General features: G+C 52.6%; 1 long non-coding RNA gene across 1 annotated transcript; it reads left to right on the forward strand.

The window, feature by feature from the left end:
* The first annotated feature begins 3,333 nt into the window (after nt 1-3,333).
* LOC124231286 (uncharacterized) lies at nt 3,334-7,811 on the forward strand. Its single transcript, XR_006886480.1, has 2 exons — nt 3,334-4,073; nt 6,390-7,811. It is a non-coding gene; the product is annotated as an uncharacterized LOC124231286 (long non-coding RNA).
* The last annotated feature ends 529 nt before the right edge of the window (nt 7,812-8,340 follow it).

Genomic DNA, 8,340 nt, shown 5'->3' on the forward strand with positions numbered 1-8,340 from the left:
GTTTCAACCTTGTTGATGAAAATCCCTTCAAGATGTGTGCTGCTTGGAAAGCCAAGCAAAGTGGATCTCATGGTGCTCTATCTGCTGGTTCTGCATGAGGCATGGCCTCCAGGGCCAGCATTTGGGGCCAGCATTATTATTACATAATATCAGATCGTGGATAGCAGCAGAAAAAGGACCATTGACTCACTGTTACAGCTAAAAAAAAGATCTTAGGAGTGATCCACAGACATTGAGGCAATATTAACAAAGGCCGGGCTCTGCTCTAAGCACCTTATAAATATTTATTCACTTTGTTCTCACAACAACCCTATGCATAAGTACTATTATTATCTCTAATTGACTGATAAGGAAATGGAGGCACAGAAAGGTTAAGTAACATGCCCAAGGACACAAGCTGATAAGGAGTCACACCCAGTTGGCCTGGCGCCAGAGCCACAATATCACACCCAAGGTCACAGAGCAAGGACTACAAGCTGCGTTGCCCTTACGCAGAGATGTGAGTAACCAGGAATAACGCGGGACTTTTGCTTTCACCACCCACAACTTCCCCACCCCTTCCCCCTAGAAAGTAGAATATTTTCTATTTCCTTTCTTTTTACTGGAACTTGCCTAACACACATGTACAAAATTGTGAGTAAGGCACATTACATTCAAGCTCAGGCCTTCAGCGTTGACTCAGTTCTATCATGACCTAGAAGTATATTTTCTTTCCTTTCACAGAATCCTTAGATCAGTTCATTTGCCTGATCTTTACTTTTTTCTCTTGAAAGTAAAAATTAGGAACGCACACCATGTTTATTCAGGATTTGCCTATGTGACAAGGCAGTCTTGAAAAGGGATGACAATCAGCCAGCCCCTGGGCTGTTGCTTCCTCCCACCCACCGCTAGAGGTCAGCCAACTCAGGGGTGAATGTAAGCAATGGCGCCCCCTGGACCCCAGCGCAGTCTTGTTCACGTCCTGCCTCAAGCTCCTAGGGAAGGCTGGGTTTCTAGATCTAGTGTCTTGAGTTGTTTACAGGGCAGACCCACAGGCAGGCAACACTGGCAAGCAGGGGGCATTTATACCTCCTTGAGGAAGGGACAGAAGGTGGGTCGAAGTGCCCACAGCTCTAGAAACTCAGCCTCCTCATGGCCTGCCATCACAGGACAAGCTTCCCTGGGTGGAAGTAACACAGCACTGGGCAGGCCCAAGGGTTTGGTTTAGGACACAGTTTCTCAGCCTTGGCACTAGTGACATTTTGAATTAGATAATTCTTTGTCTTGAGAGGCTATCCTGTGCACTGTAGGATGTTAGCAGCATCCCTGGTGAAGGGAAAAGGAGGTACTATGGACAATCAGACCAGAGCAGCTTCCAGGCAGATGTGACTCAGCATGTCAGCTGCAGGCAGCGCATGCGCCAACCGTGTATGTAAACACCTTATGTAACCTGCATAATGTAAACATTGTCTGCTGGCTGTCTCCCACTTTTGTCTAGTAGTCATATAAAAGTGGCCCCAAGGGGGAGATGCTGCGCTCCCACCATCTGTTGGCCAGAGTGAATAAATAGTACGTCTGCCTTACCATCAGCTGTTCACACCTTTTTTCAGTTCCCTGAGCCCCGTGGTCCAGTGCTTGGCTGTTTCACTCCTGCATATACTTGGTGTAGCTGGCAGGATTCTGAGGTGAGTGGACCTATGGCTCCTGAGGCTGATGGGACAGACATGTGGCCACACACTAGTATATGGTTTCTGGTGGCTGAGGTCCTGTTGAATTGGGCCCCTGTGGAAGGGTGGGAGTCCATGGATGGTACCAAGGTTGGCAGTGAGATGGCTCTACATAGCCTAGGGGAACAGGTACCAGAGAAGGCCCAGCCCGCATGGGGCATGCCAGTTGGCTGTTTTTGACAGCATTACACCGCAACATGGATTCTGCCCTGCAGGATGCAGCCTGCATATGGGAACTCGAAGCCAAGAAGGATGCCCTGGAGGTGCAGGTGTGGCAGTTGGAACAAGAGCTGGCAATGGCGCCTCGCAGCCAGATGGCGGAGGATGCTGAGGACGGGCACGTAGAGGAAGCATGCCCCCTCCATTCTTGGCCAGTAATGCAGCAAAAGGTAAAGCATGAGCAGCCCTTGAGTCCAGGAGGTGTCGCCCAAGGAGCCCCGATCGTGACAGAGTTCACGGCGTATACCCCTTATACGCCAGTGGAACTGCGGGACCTGTGTAAGTAGTGCAGGCAACGGCTGCTGAGCCCATACTGGTCTGGCTCCTGCGCCTGTGGGATGAGGGGGCGGATAGCATAATCCGTGCCCCTGACAAGATGGAGAAGCTGGCCTCCATACGTTACATCTTTCCCTTTGGCAGCGGCTCCAGAATAGCTATGAGCTAGGCCAAGGGCAAGGAAATCATTCCATGATGGAGTGGGTGACGGCTGCCGCCTGGACTGTGTGGGATAATGCTGGGGAGCTCCTGGCGACTGTGAGCCGATGGCAGACCTACACGGAACTGGTCCAAGTTATCCACAAATTGGGAATGCGGCAAGCCATTTTTAACCTGAATACCTGGGGGCCTGATGACAAGCACTTTACGTCCGGGATGAAGGACTTGGTTCTTCACTCAGCCCCATCCAATGCTTTTGGGTCCTTGGTGGCCATTTTGGCACCTTATGTGCGGCACCGGATACATGAGGTAACCACTGCAATGGCCACTTTGGGGGATGTAGAAGGTCAACAGAAGGAGAAAACCGTGTATGTCGCACGGCGGGTGGCGCCCAAGCAGAGAGCAGGCTCAGCGGAGAAAGGGCCCAAGCGAATCACATGTATGCAAATGTGGATTGACCTGCTAGCCTCAGGCATTGATCAGACAAAAACAGACCGGCAACCGAATGCTGTCATGGTGGCGCTGTGGCACCAGTTGAAGCCTGAGCAACAGTTCCAAAAGACTGTGGAAACGGGAAAGAATCCCGTCAGAGTAGGCAAGTGAGCCTCCGGGACTTTATGCAGCCCTCAGAGAGGGAGCCCGTGTACCTCTTTGACCAGGGGGAAGGCTGAGGTGCCCGGCTTGGGGGATCCCTGGAGGACTGGAGGCCACATGTGGAACTTGCGATTTGCTGGTCTCCCACCGATGTGCAGTGTGTGCTGGCGTTGGTAGATACTGGAGCTGATTGCAGTCTGATTAACGGCAACTCGGATAAGTCTCCAGGGAAGCCGGCATATGTCGACGGCTATGGAGGCCATACCGTGAAAGTGAATCCAGTGTCCCTGTCCCTTGGCATTGGCCGTTTGCCACCCCAAGTGTACACAGTGTATGTGTCTCCTATGCCTGAGTATGTTCTGGGGGTGGACGTCTTGCAAAGACTGTGCCTGCAGATGACCATGGGCGAGTTCCACCTATGGGTGCATGTGGTTAAGACTGTTGTCCGGGGGGCATACACACCACCTGCCACAAGTGTTGCCTCTGCCACGATGTGTGGTGACCACCTGAGAGTATTGCCTCTCGGGTGGACATGAGGAGATCACACAGACTGTTGTAAAGTTGGAAGAGGTTAGGATCGTGCCATCCACCCACAGCCCTTATAATTCCTTGGTTTGGCCAGTGAGGAAGCCTGACAGCACGTGGCGTATGACAGTGGATTACTGGGAATTAAATAAAGTGACTCCTCTGTTGCATGCTGCTGTGCCCTCGGTGCATGACAATGGATCAGCTTAACAGTCCGATTGGGACAGTACCACTATGCTGTGGACCTCGTTGATGCCTTCTTTTCCATCGATATTGCTGCTGAGAGTCAAGATCAGCTTGCCTTCACCTGGGATGACAGACAGTGGACTTTCTGTGTGTGGCCACAAGGAAACCTGCATGGCCCCACTATTTGTCACGGGCTCATTGCTCAGGACTTCGCTGCCTGGGCTCACAGTGATGCAGTGCTTGTATTTCACTATACTGACGATGTTACGTTAACCTCTGACTCTTGCAGATCTAGAGCACGCTGCTGATTCCCTGCGGAAGCATCTGGCAACATGTGGTTGGGTGGCCAATGACACCAAAGTCCAGGGACCTGGTTTATCTGTCAATTCTTAGGGGTTGTCTCGTCAGGTAAGATGAGGGTGATACCTGAGGCGATCATTGACAAGATACAGGTGTACCCCCTGCCAATGACTGTAGCTCAATTGCAAACATTTCTGGGCCTGTTGGGGTACTGGTAAATGTTTACCCCTCATTTAGGCCAGGTGCTGAGACCCCTATATATGGTGGTAAAGAAGGGAACCCTGTGGACAGATGCTACGGACCAAGCGTTCAAGGCTGCTGGGCGTGCTGTGCAGCAGGCACAGGCTTTCCAGATGGCTGATCCAGGACGGCCATATGAATTGGACATCCACGTTACCCAAGAGGGTTTGGCTGGGGCCTGTGGCAGCAGCACGACCGGGTGTGAGCCCCTGTTGGGTTCTGGTCCTAACTGTGGAAAGGAGCAGAAATACAATATTCTCTAGTGGAGAAACAGTTGGCAGCCACCTATGCTGCCCTGATGGCGTGTGAGGCTATCACACAAACGGCCCCTGTCCAGCTTAGAACCACATACTCCATTCAAGAATGGCTCCGGTCATGGGCTACCCGTCCATGGTCTGGCACGGCCCAGACCCCTACCTTGTCAAAGTAGGGGGCTTATCTGGAACAAAGGAGCTCGGTGAGCTCCAGCCCCCTGAATGTGGAGTTGCAGCAGGTGTTAGGGCTGGTTGAGTTCCTCGCTGTGGGGGAACAGACTCCTCTAGAGATAGAGCCCACGCCCTCTGCTGAGGGGAGGCCCCTATCCTGCAGGATGCCTGGTATACTGATGGTTCTAGTAGAGAGCCAGCTGCCACGTGGACAGCCACAGCTGTGCAACCAAGCACTGATACTATTTGGTTTGATACTGGCACCGGCCAAAGCAGCCAGTGGGCAGAATTATGGGTCGTCTGGATGGTTATCGCCCGTGAACCAGGGCCCTCAGCTGTTTGTACAGACAGCTGGGCGGTGTACTGGGCATTGACCCTGTGGTTATCCGTGTGGTGGGCTCAGCAATGGTTGGCCGGGAACCGCCCCGTGTGGAGGCAGGCCATGTGGCAGGAACTATGGGCCTTGGGCCATGAAAAAGAGGTGACAATGTATCATGTTCACAGCCACATGCCTCTGACTGCTCCTGGGAATGACGAGGCTGATACTCTGACCCGTGAGGTGGCTAGAAAGGGCCTTGTCTGCAGATGTGGCACACTGGCTACGTCAACACCTAAATCACGCAGGGAGCCAGACCATGGGAACAGTGAGCAAGCGCTGGGGGCTACCCCTCACATGGCAAGAAATAATGACGGCATGCCAAGAATGCACAGTGTGTGCCCAGGCCTTTCCTAATAGAAGGAAAGTAGTGTCCACACAGCAGCAAGTAGCTAGAGGGCGTGTACCCTTGGGCCCATGGCAGGTGGACTACTTGGCCCATTACCAAAGACCAAAGGGGCCTTTTTGGCCCCTTTTTGGCTGTTGATACGGCCACTGGTTTACTCTTTGCATGGCCCTGTGCGGCCGTAGACCAGAGGCGGACAATTCAGGCCCTGCAGGTACTCTGTGCCCTTTATGGTTGATCCTTGGTCATGGAGAGTGACAAGGGGACACACTTTACAGGACAAGAAGTCCAACAGCAGGCTGGCACTGTGGACATCCAATGGACCTTCCATACTCCTTACAACCCAGTTGCTGCCGGGATGATAGAGAGGATAATGGGCTTTTAAAGCAGGGCCTACGCACGGCCGTAGAGCCCCCGTCGTTGCGAGGCTGGGCAACTCAGTCGTGGCAGGTACTGATGGTGTTGAATGAAAAACCTCAAAAGGTAGAGCCAGCCCCCATGGAGGCTTTGCTGCATTGCAGCCCCTATACAGCTCCAAGTGTAACTACTGATGAGTTACTGAAGCCTGGCTACGGCTGAAATGGAAACATTCTTTTGCTGGCCCCAACGTTTCTTAACATGGGGGAGGTAAAAGAATGGGAAAGGCCTTGGAAGATACAAGCCCCTCACTGCAGGTGGCTGGCGCTTTTAGCACCCTGGGGACTTGGGGAACAATGAGACTTACATGCCACCCCGTGGGTGACCAGCACTTGGCCCCCTCGGGTAACTGTCAGGCTGCCATGGACTGATGCTGGTTCTGCCCTGAAGGGAACACATGTGATTTCTTTGTGGCCAAAAATGAGTTCCCCTGTACTGCTGCATGTGGACCCAGCGCTTGCAGCGCCTCTGCAGGCAGAAAAGGTGTGGTATCAATGGCCGGGAAGGACCCTGTTGGCAGACACCCTCTTGTCCCAGGAAAGTGACTAGCCTGCGTTCTGTCCAAAGGATGTGATTTGCCTCTCTTAGTTCCTATCACTTCTTTGTCCTTTCGCTCATAGATGGAGTGTGGCAAATAGTGTTGTGGACTGGACGCACACCTTTGCTGAGGTGGCCAATGTGTCTAACTGCTGGGTGTGCACAGAACTGCCCACCATCGTGGCAGTAGGCTTGCCGTGGCACATCCACCCTGCTTCAGAAGGAAACCGGACCTGATTGCATTCCTGGGGACCTGCCAATGCTCAGTGGGACCAAAGAAGGTGCCCAGTGGACCAGAAGCTGCACTGACAACGTGGACCTAAACGGCCCCGGGCAACCCCAAGCCTCTGGGGTGGCTATGGGTGGTTACCCAGGGAGGCTGTTGCGCTCCGCACGTCTGTGCCCCTATGCATAGAGCAACAAAAGGGGGATGTGATAGCAGGGTGGGTACCCAAGGAGCTGTGTCAGAAGATCCAGTGAGTGACCCAGCCCAAGTATTGGTAGAATGTCTGTCCCTATGTGGGAACGATCCCCACAGACAGTGTACCCATGGGCAGTCTCTGGGTATGTGGTAGTTATGCATGGCCTTATCTCCCGGCCAACTAGACAGGGCGATGTACCCGGGGGTGGCCCTATCTCCTGGCTACCGTTTGGAGAACCTTGGACGTGCGCCCCAGCAATTGGGAGAGGGTAAAAGGGCGCTATCAGCAGGAGAAATGAACACCCTGGTGGGTTTACCCGCAGACTGTTCTTAGTCTGTCCGTGGGGATGATTGCTGTGGAGTGGCACGTTACTGCCTTGGCACAGCATACTGCCCGGGCCCTCAATCATACAGCCCAGGCCCTGTCTCTCTTAACTGATGAAGTAGACCAGACCGGGAAGGTTGTGCTGTAGAACCGCATGGCTCTAGACATCCTTACTGCAGCACAAGGGGAGACCTGTGCAGTCATTGAGGTGCAATGTTACATGTATATACCAGATAAAGCAAGGAACATATCACAAGCCTTGCGACAGGCCAAGCAGGAGATCTTGAGGATCCAGATGTTGATGGGAGACCCCCTACAGGAATGGTGGTCTGAGCTGTCCTCCTCATGGCAGTGGGTTCTCATCACATTAGGAAGTATAGCTTGTCTCTTGGTGGTCGTTTGCTGTTCTCTGTGTTGTTGTTGTGGAATGTGGGTCCAAGGCATTGGGCTGTGTGCCCCTACCTCCCACAGGCTCCCCCCACTGCTGAGGTCCCATGGGGGTGGAGGGAAGGGAGATGGAGGTTCTGTGGACCATCAGACCAGAGCAGCTTCCAGGCGGATGTGACTCAGCATGTCCGCTGCAGGCAGCACATGCGCCAACCATGTATGTAAACACCTTATGTAACCTGCATAATGTAAACATTGTCTGCTGGCTGTCTGCCACTTTTGTCCAGTAGTCATATAAAAGCGGCCACAAGGGGAGCCGCTGCAGTCCAACCATCAGTTGGCCAGAGTGAATAAAGAGTATGTCTGCTTTGCCATTGGCTGCTCGCACCTTTTTTCAGTTACCCAAGCCCTGTGGTCCAGTGCTCAGCTGTCTCTCTCCTGCATACACCTGGCCTCCACTGAATGCCAGGAGCGCCTCTCTAGTTGTGACACCCAACAATGGCGCCATTGTTTACTTTCACCTGAGTTGGCTGACCTCTAGGGCTGATTATCATCCTTCTCAGCACTGCATTTCCTGTTCCATAGGCAAATCCTGAATAAGCGTGGTGTGTGTTCCTAATTTTTACTTTCAGGAGAAAAAGGTAAAGATTGGTCAAATGAACTGATCTGAGGGATTCTATAAAAGGAAAGAAAATATACTTTCTGGTCATGACAGAAGTGAGTCAACGGTGAAGGCCTGAGCTTGAATGTAAGGTGACTTACACCAGACTTTGCCAAATCTCACCTTGGGGGCAAAATTACCCCCTATTGAGAACCACTGGTTTAGTCTGATAACTCCAGAACCAATAAAAACTTTTGGAATCGAATTCACTCCTCCTAGATCTGTGGATTGGGTCCAGCA

This window comes from Equus quagga, chromosome 21, assembly GCF_021613505.1.
Source record: "Equus quagga isolate Etosha38 chromosome 21, UCLA_HA_Equagga_1.0, whole genome shotgun sequence".
Lineage (NCBI taxonomy): Eukaryota > Metazoa > Chordata > Mammalia > Perissodactyla > Equidae > Equus > Equus quagga.